Raw genomic sequence first — 15395 nt, forward strand, 5'->3', positions numbered from 1 at the left:
TAGTCATGGTTGATCATTCAAACCAGTACCCTGTTCCTGTGTTCTCCCTATATCCTTTCATCCCTTTCGCCCTAAGAATTGTATCTGATTCCTTCTTGTAAATATTCAATATTTTGATTTCAACCACTTTCTGGGGCAAAGAATTCCACAGGACCACCACTCTTTGGTTCTGAGATAAAACTATATTCCATCGATCCACCAGGTTCAGGAAGCTTACTACACAAAAAACTGTTAGCCAAACATTGGACCAAACAATGACTGCTATCTTCATTATCTAGCATTTAGTTGACTTACAGTTCTGCATTATTTGTCATTAAAGTTGTTTAGAAAGATACAAAGTCACATAATCAGAAATAAGCCATAAATTTTCTTAAAGAAAATTAAGTACGGATTGAACTGGCAAATTATTTATTGTTGAATTGGTGATTAAAAATGAAGCAATGCAGAGTTCTGAAAATAATACCATATTCAGGAATTCTATGAATAATATATTTCTATTATATTTTAATATGAAGTGTTGTATTCCGACTGTAAGAAACAGTTGCTTAGTAGGATAGAATATCATTGAAAAGAGATACCTTACTGAAGTTTCTTTATTGACTTATCCTCATTTGAACTCAAATGCCAGAATGCCAAATCTCAAACAATGACAGCAATTCACACCACTAGAGAACAGGGGGCCAACTGGTTAGCAAGCTGACTTTGATGGGCTGAAGTATCACTGTGGAGAAGGTAAGAGGGGTCTACAGGTGTCCTAAGTTCCTGTGGAATTAAATAGGATGCAAAGTATTCAGGGATTCGGCTGTGTTTGGATGGTGCAGGTATGATGTGAGATGGCCTCCTTCTCTGCCATATATTTTTCTACATTTTCCAAATATTCATGGAGGCCAGCACAGGGTCTTGATGAGTTAATTGGCTTTCTGTTCTATTCTATTCTATTCTATTCGATTCTATTCCTTTTCTTTACTGAGGCTGGGTCCCTGTGTTTGAATACATGGCCCTTCTAACAAGCATTAAAGGAGAGCGCAATCAACTTGAAAACCAATCTGCATTCCTCTTTCCTGTCGCATAAAGTGCTGCGATCATCTGCAATCCAGCATTCCTGTGATTATCCTGAGGGAGTGCCAAGGTGAAAGCTTTTGGCATCCTGTCTCCCTTTTGCTCTATACTCAACCATTCGAAAGAATATTTAACAATTAATTTCCAAGTGGCAGGGTTAACATGCTGCGCCACAAAAAAATAGAAGGTAACATCCACTTGGAGGGAACAGTTGCTGTGCTGTTAAACGCAGACACAAAGCTTGTCAATGGTTGGTCAACAGTCCTTTGTCAAGAGAAGGGAGATAGTCCTTATCCACGAGCTCCTGGCACAGTATGTCAAGGGCAACCTCTGTGGGGATTTGGACATGGTCAGTTGTCCACTTGGTGCTGTCAGGGTCAGGTTCTTCTCATAAGGGGTGAGTAGCCTAATGCCAGGCAATCTATCAATGTGTTGACTCTTTCAGCCCTATTTTATTGTCTTCTCCTGAACTGAGGGAAAGGGACATATTAATGGAGATGAAACTGGGGCATACAATCCTGGTGCAGGTAGAGGAAAGCTAGTGAGGTGAGCTGAGTGAGTGAGTAGGCAGTGAAGAGGACATGCAGGGTCAGCATTGTGGGAGTTTTGGGGGCAAGGAGGCAAGCGATTGAGAGCAACTGAGGGAAGATGTTGCAAGAGATAATGAGAGTGGTAGAGCATGAGCCTTGGCATGAGGTGGGTGCAGCAGCAGAGAAAGAGTGAGTGTGATCTAGCAGAGAGAAGGTGGTGGGACTTACCCAGGCAGAGTGGAGAAGGCCATGGTCCTTTATCCTACATTGCTGGGTAATCTTACAGATGGCTGAGACCGCATTGACCTAGGTGGAAACCTCAGAGTGGCATGGCAAGGTCTGGAATTGGGTACTGCTCTGCCAGAGTAAATCTTTCCTCTGCACCAATTCACCCACAGGACCTCAAGCTGTCTGTCCACAAGGAGAGATGCCAAATGCCATGTATCTGCCATGCTCCAGGGCACATGTCACAAAATGTGCATGGCAGCTCCAGACTGCCAATCCTTGTCTAGTTGTACCATAGCCTTTTAAAGATGGTGTCAAGACAAGGGATACCAGTCCATCCCGGGATATCTGGACGAATTCTTCTGGCTGTGCTCAGTGGGAGATTTAGGCTTGCATTACAAGAGGGCGTACTACAGAGGTGGAGTAGGTAGTTACTGAGGTGAATTTGGGATGACAGTGTGATTAAATCACTGGACCTGATGGAAAGGAACACTCCATGAAACTTAACCAAATCCATACTTAGACAAAATTAGACAAAATAAGTTTCAACATACGTTATCAAAATTAAGAGCAACTTTCCTGCCTAGTGTAATTCAAACACATTTTGGATGAAAATTCTACAGCAGATTATCTGTTCCTTCTCCTTTCCCCACCTTTAGTTTCTGGATGTGGTTTTACCCACAGATGAGGAAAATACAGGCAGCCAGGGAAATGATTGAGATTGACCAGGCAGCTTGTCTAGGAGTGCCTGAGTTGTACATCACTTTCTAATCGGTATTCAAATTTATTTTGAAATGCTTCATGAAAATGAGCAGAAATCTCAAATACCATGAACTTCTGGAAAGGTGCGGTAACTTTCAAGTGAAAGAAGTGTTTGAAACCATTGCTGATAATTCTTGGCAAAGGTTGCAAAAGAATTTTCAATTCCATCTCTTTTAGCTAGCTATCCTCATCAGAACCAATGTACTCATAATGTATTAGGCTGCACATTTAATGCATTAATTTTTTAAGAGTTTTAGCTCTGGGTATATACTGAATACCAATGTATTCAATTGGGAAAGCTGAAAAAATATTGGCAATATTTTATTGAAAGATGCTCTGGGAGGAGCCATTCAAAATTAATCAATTCCCAATTATAGTCTCTTCTTAAAATTAAAACAGATGCCTTTAGAAGTGGGTTGCAATTGGATTTCTTTAAGCCTTTATCAGAAACATATCATGTAACATGAAAGTCAAAAAATCCTGAATTTCTTGACTCATTGGGCATGTAATTTGGAAAGCTTTCTACTAAAGGTATAAACAAAACAATTTATTGACTGCTCAACCGCCACCCTGACCAAAAAGTTGATAAATGACTCATTAAGAGAGTTATGTGTAATATTTAGCTGCTGGCTTATTTTTCAATATCCAGATGTTGCTTCTCCTACTTAATAGAATCTAAAGTATGTATCTTGATCCTCCACAAGATTAACAAATTAGCTTCATAAAATTATAGTTTTTCCTTACAACAGCTCAGTAAGTGGGAAGTAACTGAACATTTCAGATCAGGAGAGCTCTACCTTAGACCTCTGCTGAGTTAATTCAGAACCTTTAGCAACATAAATGTGTATATAGAAAACAGGCAAGGATAGGAACAGGTCTGGTGATGATTACTTGTGTTGTCAATTAGTCTGCAGATACTCCCTGCATAGGCTTACATATGAATAATAGATTTGAATTGGTAATCTGGCAAATGGCACACATTCACAGGCATGCAACAAACTGGAAGGTTGCCATTTACAAGTTCTATTACAAATGAGTAATATGTCTAAAACCTACATATTTCTAAAATTAGCCTGAAATAAGTAAAGAGATGGGTCAGTGTTTCAATTTAATTTTACTGGAAATTGCTGAAGGTTTCATTTCCATGGAAACCAGGCCAAAAAGTCATTATTTTCAGATAATGTCAGCTAGTTGAATTAAAAGCTATGGTTGGAAGTGATACCAAGTGGCATGAAGCTGTAGTAGACTTTACATTTCATCTTTCCTGCTGAAATACATATAATACTTACAGTGAACAAATGTCTCACTCACAACTGGGTAAGCAGTATGAACAGTTGCACCAATGGCCTTTGTGAATGTTGGTTCAGGACATACAGACAGTCAAACTGGCACTGCAAATTTATGGGTGGATGCAACTTGTTTGGAAAAAAAAACAACTGAAGAAGTGATAAGGGTAACATGAAGTAAGATGACCATCATTAGTATCTGGTTAATCACATTGCTGAATTTGTCAAGATCTTTATTTAAGGTTTTCAAAAAGGATGGTGGTTATTAATTGTCTAAGCACATAGATATAGGAAGCACTTGGAAGAGCAATGAGACTGAATAGTTAATAAATTTTATCCACAAAGGCAAGTGTCTTGGTTTTCTGTCTCATCTTGACAACGATGGCGGTGAATATGACCATACAATACATGCAGAGGCAATAGTTAACGTTTGTCATCAAAGGTTGGAATATTTAATCCAAAGTTTACACAAAGAACTTGGTACTGGTTAGGGTGATTTGAAGCAAAGCAAACCTTTATAGAACAAAATAGCCTTGTCCAAGCATCTATGCCCCTGAAATTACATACAGAGTAAGAAAGTAAAGGAGTCGATTGTTTTTAAGCAGTCTCAAAGAAGACTCCAGCCCAACCTTCCTGAGGGGGTCATAGAAATTGAGAAGACTGAGCCCTGAGGAGGAAACAGAAGAAGAAGCTATGATTTGGATCAATAGTTGCTGCTTGTCACAGTTGTATGTTTGTGCTATACAGCTAATGCGTTGTATCTGTTTTAAAGTCATATCCGAATTCAACTTTCCACTATAATTTTGAATCCTGACTGGTCGATGATTAGGTAGTGATTTTTCTCAAGTAACTTTAATTGTTTAACTCAGAATATGTTTCAAAATTCTCGCAATTTGAGTCCAACAGAAAATCAATTCGAGGGTAAGTTGCTGTAAAACTGCACCCCAATGAGTCATTTATCAACTTTTTGGTCAGGGTTGCGGTTGAGCAGTCAATAAATTGTTTTGTTTATACTTTTTGTAGAAAGCTTTCCAAATATATATGAAGTGGGCAAAATAATGTGGATAGTATAATTTATAATCATAACGAAAATAATACATTTCTGTCTTTTTTGTGCTGTGTTTATGTTGCAGAAATGACTTAGTTGAATTTAGACAGATCTTTAATTGCAAAATGTTTAGGAGAATTGAGTTCTGCTTGACTGTGCATTACATCTTTTTATTCAGCGTCTGGCTGACAAAATTTCCACTCTATGAGCTTGATATTCCATTTTAGATCATGTCTTCATTTTGTAGCAATCAAAAAAAAAGTGAAAACGGAAATTTGTACCACTGCAGAAAGGTGGAATATTTAGTAGGTGATTAAATCAAATACAGTGATCTAGTTAGTCAGTTGTTCAAAGGTATTCCTAATGTTCATAGATTAGCTAAATCAACAGAAGATCTGAAAGAAGACCACACTCCATAGAATAAATTTTTATATTCTAGTGTACAAAAGTAAAGTATTTGTAAAAGAATTTTCTCAAATGTCTCTTTTTATGTTCTTTAAGGGGGTCCAAAGCTATAGTTCCTTCATAATTGCAAAATTTGTACTTCAGCAGATATTATTAGTATTGTTCCAACTAAGCATTCAGTCGTTAGGAGATGTTCTTAGTTTTATCAATATGGAACTTTGAACAGCTTGAACAGCTGTTAAACAGCTTTGAACTCAAGCCTGTGTTCTGGATAGCACTGTCCTTCATTCCCTTTGAGTTGTTTACATATCTAGTAAATTGTCCCCTCCTTGGTGTGGTGAGAAAAATGGCAAGTATGGTCACAAAACAGGGTGAAAATGAAAAAAAAATCAGATTCTCAACATTAAGAAAAATGTTCCTGATCCTCTCCTCAAGCTTTAAACAGCTACTTCAGAATCTCACCATTGAGTGGTAACTACCTTATTTCCAAACATTTGTATCTCATTAATGCCTAGTGTACCATGTTGACATCCTACTTCCAATAATCTTCTCCTCCATGGTGAAACCGAATGGTACCAGTTCCTGATGGGTAAAACAGATTGGTTTCCTGGCATCTAGAGCTCATGAATGCCTGTCCTGACAATCATTCAACTGTTTCTTCAGGACTTACTCTCCTTTATGTTCCCTGGCACCGAGCACCTCGACCCTTCATTATAGCAAGTCAATGTTGGCAGACTACCAGTCTCATCACATCATCATGCCTGCTCGCAGACCAACTCAGGTACCATTTCAAGTCTCAACACCTTGTTTTGGAGCTGAAGGACACCTACGACTTGTATGCTTCTGTCAGGTCACTTTGTGAGCTGGGACAGTCTTGCATTGTTTTCCCTGCCCAGTGAAGTGGTTGCAGCTACCATGCTGAATGTTTTTAAGGCAAGGTTCGATAAACTTTTGAACAGTAAAGGAATTAAGGGTTATAGTGTGCAGGCGGGTAAGTGGAGGTGCATCTCAAAAAGATCAGCCATGATCTTATTGAATGGCGGGGCAGTATCGAGGGGCCATATGGCCTACTCCTGCTCCTAGTTCTTATGTTCTTACGTTTATTGCACAGAATGCTTTTGCACTGATGTCACCACACTCACCTTATGGCTGTTAAACTTGCTTTCTTAGTGCTCGTTCACATTACTGCTTACCTGGAGTTTGCCAGCTTCTATTTACTCCACATTGCTTTTTTAGTGCTCACTGATGTTAACATTGAAATACAGGCTGCAAACCTCGGTGGGTTGACCTTGCTTTGTAGCACAGAGGAAATGCAGGCAGCTAGTGATGGTGGGGAGCACTGAATGGCCAGTCCATTGGCTGGACAGGAATGAGCATGTCACTGTATGATGCCATCATGTGACATCAATGTCAGAGCTGCATCTTATTCCAGCAGTTTATGTGACAAACACACTGCAAGTGTTTCTACTAAATGATGATGTGTGAAAGTCAAAGTGGAAAATTCCTTAATGGGTTGAAGGAGGTCTGCAGTTGGTCAGCACCACAGTCAATCAATGGGCTCGATCATTACACTACAATGGGTTCTTAAGGTGAATCCTGCAGGTCAAGTGCAGACAATCCAAGTATTACAGATAAGTCTGGCAGTCTACTGTTGAAACATCAGTCCTGAAGGTCAGCCAATTTTTCCTGCAATGAGATAAAGGAATTAATTGAGTGGGATGGAAGTGGATGCAAGAGCAGTTAGCGATCATTTGTCTTGTATAATGATTTAGGATCCTGGATCAACCTTGTGACGATGTCATGGACCTCACTGGGCATGAATAGCATAGTGTGGGTGGAATAAAGAGACAGAGCACATGGAAAGTAAGACAGCAACGCAGAGTCCACAATATAAATGTTCCAAATGTGCGCAGAGAATCATGGTGTACAATAATTAAGCAGCAGATTTCATGGAATAGCCCTTCAATAATGTAACAGTAAGATTCAAGCCTAGTATATGATTGAATAGCATGCATTTAGTCTTACTGGGTAATAAAAAGCAGTATAAAGAAGGATAAACCTGAAAACAGTACTGGCATTACCTTCTCCTCAACGAACTTGTCTTGAAACCAAACTCTTGAATGTGATATAAAACCACACAAGAAAATAATTCATAAGCAGGAGAGGCAATGTGGTGCTCCCAGGGAGTGAGTAGGAAGTGCAGAAAACAGGAAAGGTTAGTACTTTGGGAGGATGAGTTGAGTGTGAGTCCTTGAGTCTACTTGATACAATCATTACTGAGAGCTGTAGCTCACAAGTCTTGGTTGGAAGTATTAGAGTGAGTAGTGGCCTCTGAGTATGAAGCAGAAGAGCAAAGATGGTGGAACTTACTCTTGCAGAGCAGAGAGGATCATTGACTTCTTGTGGCATTATTAGGCATCCCTTGACTGCCCTGACCTATGCTGTAATTTCTGTCCAGGTTGGCTGGGTCTGTTGGTGTGTCCCTCTTTGATGGTCAGCAGGTAAAAAAGTGAAAAAAAGATTACCCTTGTCTTCACCCCATTCCCCAGCACCTCCATATCTCTATCTTGGAAGGAGGAGCTAACTTGGCTTTCCTCTGAGACATTGTCAGGGTTGAGTACTAGGACCAGTTCCTGATTTGTAACACCTGAAGTGGTGTGCAGCTGTGCTGCCCGGAGGGGTTAAGCTAGGAAGCCCCTTCAGAGTTGAGCATTCCTGTCTGCCTAGTTACACCATTCCTTAGGAAATGAGTCCAGCAGCTGGATTGTGAAACAAATAATTTGAAATTGGCCTGTCATGGTGAACCGAACGCCATGAAGCCCAATCACCATCACACTTCAGCTCTAAATGGGAAAAATTCAGCCCATTGTATCAGTTCAATTTTGATGGAATGAGCATTCTTAGAATGTCAAATATCCATTCAATTTTTATATTGGGTAAAAACAGAGCATTCATTCCAAAGAAGCTCAAGCAGAGATCTTCTCATATTACCTTAATGCTTTAGAAACAGGGAAAAGTACAATGCAGAAGGATGACCTTCAGCATGTCATACCTGTACTTGCTCCTTGACACAGCATTTGCATTTAGACCCATATCATTGCTTTTTGCCTGCAACTCTGAGATCCTCATCCTCAGCTATATTTACACTCCCTTTTAACATTATTTGTATCATCAGTTCCCACGGCCTTTTCAGCTAGAGTTCCAGGTCTTTACAAAGTCTGTGTGACAATATCTTCCCCCAAGATTGTTTGTTAATGATTTTGAATGTTCGGTCTTCAGTTAGTAATCCAATTAGAGGCATAGAGTCATAGACCCGTACAACATGGAAACAGACCCTTCGGTCCAACGTGTCCATGCTGACCAGATATCCTAAATTAATCTAAATCTCATTTGCCAGCATTTGGCCCATGTCCCTCTAAACCCTTCCTCTTCATATATCCATCCAGACGCTTTTTAAATGTTGTAATTGTACCAGCCTCCACCACTTCCTCTGGCAGCTCACTCAACACACATGCCACCCTCTGTGTGAAAAAGTTGCACATTTAGTCCCGTTTATATCTTTCCCTCTCTCCTTAAGCCTATGCATTCTAGTTTTGGACTCCACTATCCTGAAGACAAGACCATTGCCTGAGGGAATCATTTGTCTCTATTTGCTATATCAAAACTTTCCATCATCTGGAAACCTTCATTAGTCACTTCTTAACCTTCTGTATTCTAAGAAAGAACTGCTTTCTCTTTTCCAAACTCTCCTCATACCCAAGTCCATCATCTTTCATAACAACCATTGTACCCTTTTCTAATTTTAACTACTTTATTTCTTTGAAGAAATATGAACTACATTTGGATGAGTCTGTAAATGTAACATACAAAAGCTCAAAGCATTCAGTACATAAAAAATGGAAAAATAAATGATCCTCCATGTGACTGATGCAAAACCTTGTAATAAAAGAGAGCCTATTAAATAATCCAACATGCATTATTATTGAGAATGCAATGGTGCTGTTCAAGTGCATACTATCCTGTAGAATGCAGAACATCTTTATGTGAAGAAAATATAAGTTAATTTTCATTGCAACAAACACCTGTATTTTCTGCTTTTCACTTAATTATGTAATGTACCTAAACTCATCTCTTCCCATTATATAAAATTAATGTATTAAAACCAATTTACTCATAATATTCTTAATTTCATAATATCAAATCTCAATGCACTATTGTCTAAAACTAAAGGTTATGATTCCTCCTTATCCCATTTATAGAAAATTTGAATGTACCAAATTAAATTTGCTTCCATTGTGCATAATTCCAATATTATTAAATTCCGTTTAGTCCCAAAGCATTGGAGTCAAATGTACAAATTGTACTGTATGAAATTCTAATGTGTTAAATCTCAGGCTTGCTGAATCTAACATTTTTATACTGAATCCTATTCAACATTATTCTAGGTTATCAACTTGCTTCCTATTCATTCTATCAGATAAATTTGGATTCACCAAATCACTTCCAGTTGACAAATTGAGTGTGTGTTTTATTGGTAATCTGTTAACAAAGCCATAAATAGAATGCGTTGCAACAAAACATTTGTGTGCGTTATGTAAAGATTACATATAATACATACCACTAAGTGAGGGCTGAGTCAATATGACATTAATGAATTTTCTTTTATGATGTTTTGATAATTTTTAACCTTAAAACGGTTGAACAAAAGTTTGAAATGTGTTAACAGTCTGCCAAGTGAAAAGAAAATTACAAAACTGTGACTGTGATATCATGTCTTATGTGTTCAATATGTTTTTACAACACAAGGAGATAATTTCTAAGCACACTTTTCAGGGATATTATTACATCTCTGGGGCAGGTGAGACTTGAATGCAGGCCTCCCAGCTCAGAGGGAGGGACACTACCAATACACAATCTTCCCCCTTACCCCTATAGAATGCAAGGATGCAGATTGCTTGGCTGCTACATACATTGACTGCACTTCACATAAGTATTTTGTTTGGCGTATAGTGCTTTGGAACATCCCATAAAGATGTCGTCTAAATGCAAGATTTTCTTTTGCTTTATTGACATGAAATTTAAACCAATTAAGACAGACTTAAGATAACAAGGTGTAGAGCTGGATGAACACAGCAGGCCAAGCGGCATCAGAGAAGCAAGAAGGCTGACGTTTCGGGCCTAGACCCTTCTTCAGAAATCAGACTTAAACTCATTTCATACTCTCTCAAAAATGTCTGTCAGAATAAAGAACCAATCATGTTCTTGATACAATATTTCTAAAATCGTATCAGTACGCATCTTCATTCCTCATTCATCCAATTATCGACTTGTAAAAATAAATTTATACCCGTTCACAATCATATTCAGAGAAATTCAGAGAAATTTCAAACCTTACATGTAAATGTACCTGAAGAAGAGTCAATTCAGACCCAAAACGTTAACTTTGAGACAAGGCCATTTGGTGACTTTCATGCAATGCCTTTGCTGTGTCAGCTGCTGTTAGATGGTAAATTGACATAGTGAGACTAACATAGCATGGTACCATACAATAACTCATCCACACCCTTCAATGCTTATTGCTGGCAATCATGCCAGGCTGCTTTGTGTCTGCACCAAAAGGCAAGGCAAGGCAGAAGGACTGTGAGCCTATGAGTTCCGAATGAGGTGGCAAAGTGCAAAAAGGCAACGCATGGCAGAGATACTGTGGGTGTTCAAACTGATGCAAAGTGAATGAACATGAAGAGAGAAATAGTGAGTTCTGAGATGCTCTCTACTCCAAATTTTGAGATGAGCGTCTCTGTGCAAAACAGCCTGGCAGCATTATTACAATGCAAGATGTCAGTGTGTTCCAAAGTAAGTATTGAAATGAAGAACTGTATTGTAAGTGAGCCAGTGGTCAGCCATGGTGAGGATATGGTGAGGCTGCGTGCGTATCTGATGCCAACTTCCAAAGGTGGTTACTGCCCATGGAGCGTACTCTGAAATGTTGGTGATTGCTCTCCAGAATGAAGATCTGCAGGAGCAGGCAGCAAGCTGCAGTTACCAGATATGTGCTCTGACTTTCCTGCTGGGAATTGTCACTGCCCAGTTTCTGTCTGGCGCATGGGGGAATGGCAGATTGCATAGGAAGGAAGAGACATTAGGTACTAATGGCATGCAATTACATGCAATTCGATCTCTCACCAATCACCAGCGAAATTTGTATCTTGCTTTTCAAACCTTGGCTGTAAAAATCAAAGATAACACAGTGTAGAGCTGGATGAACACAACAGGCTAAGCAGCATCAGAGGAGCAGGAAGGCTGACATTTCCGGTCGAGACCCTTCTTCAGAAATAGGGGAGGGGAAGGGGATTCTGGAATAAATAGGGAGAGAGGGAGAGGCGGATAGAAGATGGATAAAGGAAAAGATAGGTGGAGAGGAGACAGACAGGTCAAAAAGGCAGGGATGGAGCCAGGAGAGGTGAGTGTAGGTGGGGAGTTAGGGAGGGAATAGGTCAGTCCAGGGAGGACGGACAGGTCAAGGGGGCGGGATGAGGTTCGTGGGTAGGAGATGGGGGTGGGGCTTGAGGTGGGAGGAATGGTTAGGGAGGCGGGGACGAGCTGGGCTGGTTTTGGGATGTGGTCGGGGGAGGGGAGATTTTGAAGCTTGTGAAGTCCACATTGATACCCTTGGGCTGCAGGGTTCCCAAGCGAAATATGAGATGCTGTTTCTGCAGCTTTTGGGTGGCGTCATTGTGGCAATGCAGGAGGCCCAGGATGGACATGTCGTCCAGGGAGGGGGAGTTGAAACGGTTTGCGACTGGGAGGTGTAGTTGTTTGTTGCAAACTGAGCGTATGTGTTCCGCAAAGTGGTCCCCAAGCCTCCGCTTGGTTTCCCCGATGTAGAGGAGGCCACAGCGGGAACAGCGGATACAGTATACCACATTAGCAGATGTGCAGATCAACATCTGCTTGATGTGGAAGGTCTTCTTAGGGCCTGGGATAGGGGTGAGGGGGGAGGTGTAGGGGCAGGTGTAGCACTTGCTTTGGTTGCAGGGAAAAGTGCCGGGTGTGGTGGGGCTGGAGGGGCATGTGGAGCAGACAAGGGAGTCACGGATAGAGTGGTCCCTCCAGAAAGCAGATAAGGGTGGGGAGGGAAAAATGTCTTTGGTAGTGGGGTCAGATTGCAGATGGTGGAAATGTCGGAGCATGATGTGTTGGATTCGGAGGTTGGTGGGGTGGTACGTGAGGACGAGGGGGATTCTGTTTTGGTTGTTATTGCGGGTAGGGGGTGTGAGGGATGAGTTGCGGGAAATGCGGGAGACACAGTCGAGGGCATTTTCGACCACTGTGGAGAGGAAGTTGCGGTCCTTGAAAAAAGAGGACATCTGGGATGATCGGGAGTGGAATGCCTCATCTCGGGAGCAGATGCGGCAGAGGCGAAGGAATTGGGAATAGGGGATGACCTTGTTGCAGGATGGTGGGTAAGAGGAAGTATATTCTAGATAGTTGTGGGAGTTGGTAGATTTGAAATGGATATCGGTTTCCAGGTGGATGCCAGAGATGGAAACAAAGAGGTCCAGGAAGGAGAAAGAGGTATCAGAGATGGTCCAGGTGAACTTAAGGTTGGGGTGGAAGGTGTTTGTGAAGTGGATGAACTGTTCGAGCTCCTCATGGGAGCACGAGGCGGCGCCGATACAGTCATCAATGTAACGGAGGAAGAGGTGGGGGATAGGGCCAGTGTAGCTTTGGAAGAGGGATTGTTCCACGTATCCTACAAAGAGGCAGGCATAGCTCGGGCCCATGCAGGTACCCGTGGCCACCCCCTTTGTCTGTAGGAAGTGGGATACCTCCCCACCCTTATCTGCTTTCTGGAGGGACAACTCTATCCATGACTCCCTTGTCCGCTCCACACTCCCCTCCAGCCCCACCACACCTGGCACTTTTCTCTGCAACCAAAGCAAGTGCTACACCTGCCCCTACACCTCCATCCTCACTCCCATCCCAAGCCCTAAGAAGACTTTCCACATCAAGCAGATGTTGATCTGCACATCTGCTAATGTGGTATACTGTATCTGTTGTTCCCGTTGTGGCCTCCTCTACATCAGGGAAACCAAGCGGAGGCTTGGGGACCACTTTGCGGAACACCTATGCTCAGTTCGCAACAAACAACTACACCTCCCAGTCGCAAACCATTTCAACTCCCCCTCCCACTCCTTGGACGACATGTCCATCCTGGGCCTCCTGCATTGCCACAATGACGCCACCCAAAAGCTGCAGGAACAGCATCTCATATTTTGCTTGGGAACCCTGCAGCCCAAGGTATCAATGTGGACTTCATAAGCTTCAAAATCTCCCCTTCCCCGACCGCATCCCAAAACCAGCCCAGCTCGTCCCCGCCTCCCTAACCATTCCTCCCACCTCAAGCTCCACCCCATCTCCTACCCACTAACCTCGTCCCGCCTCCTTGACCTGTCTCTCCTCCCTGGACTGACCTATCCCCTCCCTAACTCCCCACCTACACTCACCTTTAATGGCTCCAACCCCGCCTCTTTGACCTGTCTGTCTCCTCTCCACCTATCTTCTCCTTTATCCATCTTCTAACTGCCTCCCCCTCTCTCCCTATTTATTCCAGAATCCCCTTCCCCTCCCCTATTTCTGAAGAAGGGTCTCGACCTGCTTTCCTGCTCCTCTGATGCTGCTTGGCCTGCTGTGTTCATCCAGCTCTACACCGTGTTATCTCAGATTCTCCAGCATCGGCAGTTCCTACTATCTCTGTAAAAATCAAATCTTTTTTTTGATGTTGAGAATTAAAATTTTTCTAATCTCACCATATTTTCCCAACTGAGTGGCCAAGCCTACATTTTTAGGGACTGGGAAAATATAGCCCATTGGTTCTTTGTCCCAAAATTGAAATGTCAAATACCAGGGGGCATGCATTTAAGGTGAGAGGAGGCAAGTTCAAAAGTGATGTAAAGGGCAAGTTTTTTACACAGAGATTGCTAGGAGTCTGGAACTCACTTCTGGGGTGGTGGTACTTTTACATAAGCACATGAAAATGCAAGGAATGGGGGGATATGGACCAAGGGCAGGCAGAAGCAATTAGTTTAATTTGGCGTCAAGTTCAGCACATCATTGTGGGCCGAAGGGCCCATTCCTGCGCTGTTCTCTTCTATGTTCTTACTATTGTTTCAAATATTGCAAGACATAGCACATTCACCATCAGAACCTATCATAATTTAGGTCACAGAATTTGTTCAGAGATAGTAAGAACTGCCGATGCTGGAGTCAGAGATAACACAGTGTGGAACTGGAGGAACACAGCAGGCCAGGTAGCATCAGAAGAGCAGGAAAGCTGACATTTCAGGTCGGGACCCTTCTTCAGGAAATGGACCTTTCTGAAGAAGAGTCCTGACCCGAAACATCAGCTTTCCTGCTCCTCTAATGGCCTGTGTGTTCCTCCAGCTCCACACAGAATTTGTTTCCTTTTTTCAACGTCTGTTCAGTTCATTAAAGCTGCGTGACATGTTTGTGGGGCCAACGGCTCCAAGTGCAAAGCTGTTGCTAAACCCACTACAAAAGGGTTGGACCTGCAAAGCCAATATGTTGCCCTGACAGAAGTAGACTGGGTCAGTGAAGCTGGTGCTAGGTGCCCAGATTTTATTTAGATTTATTTAATTATCACATGTACTAAGTATAGGAATACATAAGTAGAGTGAAAAGTGCACAAAGTTACCATTCACTGGCACCCACTTGGTTACAAAAGCCAGAATTAAAAGATTTAACAGAGCCAAAAGGTAAGGAAGAAAAATAAAGTCCAGATCTCAGAGTCCCAAGACCCATCTCCACAATGGTGCAGGCGTCGCTCCAATCGCTAGGACACCCAGGAGGTGGACCGCTCTCACTGCGGACTGGTGCCCCCTCATCGGCACCACTCTCACCGCCCACCGCTGCCCCCTCACCAACCCCGCTCTCACCGCCCACTGCCCCCTCACCGGCCCCACTATCACCACCCACTGCCCTCTCACCAGCCCTGCTCTCACCACCCACTGCCCCTTCACTAGCCCCGCTCTCACCGCCCACTGCCCCCTCACCGGGCCC

Source organism: Rhincodon typus, chromosome 23, assembly GCF_021869965.1.
Source record: "Rhincodon typus isolate 14 chromosome 23, sRhiTyp1.1, whole genome shotgun sequence".
Classification (NCBI taxonomy): domain Eukaryota; kingdom Metazoa; phylum Chordata; class Chondrichthyes; order Orectolobiformes; family Rhincodontidae; genus Rhincodon; species Rhincodon typus.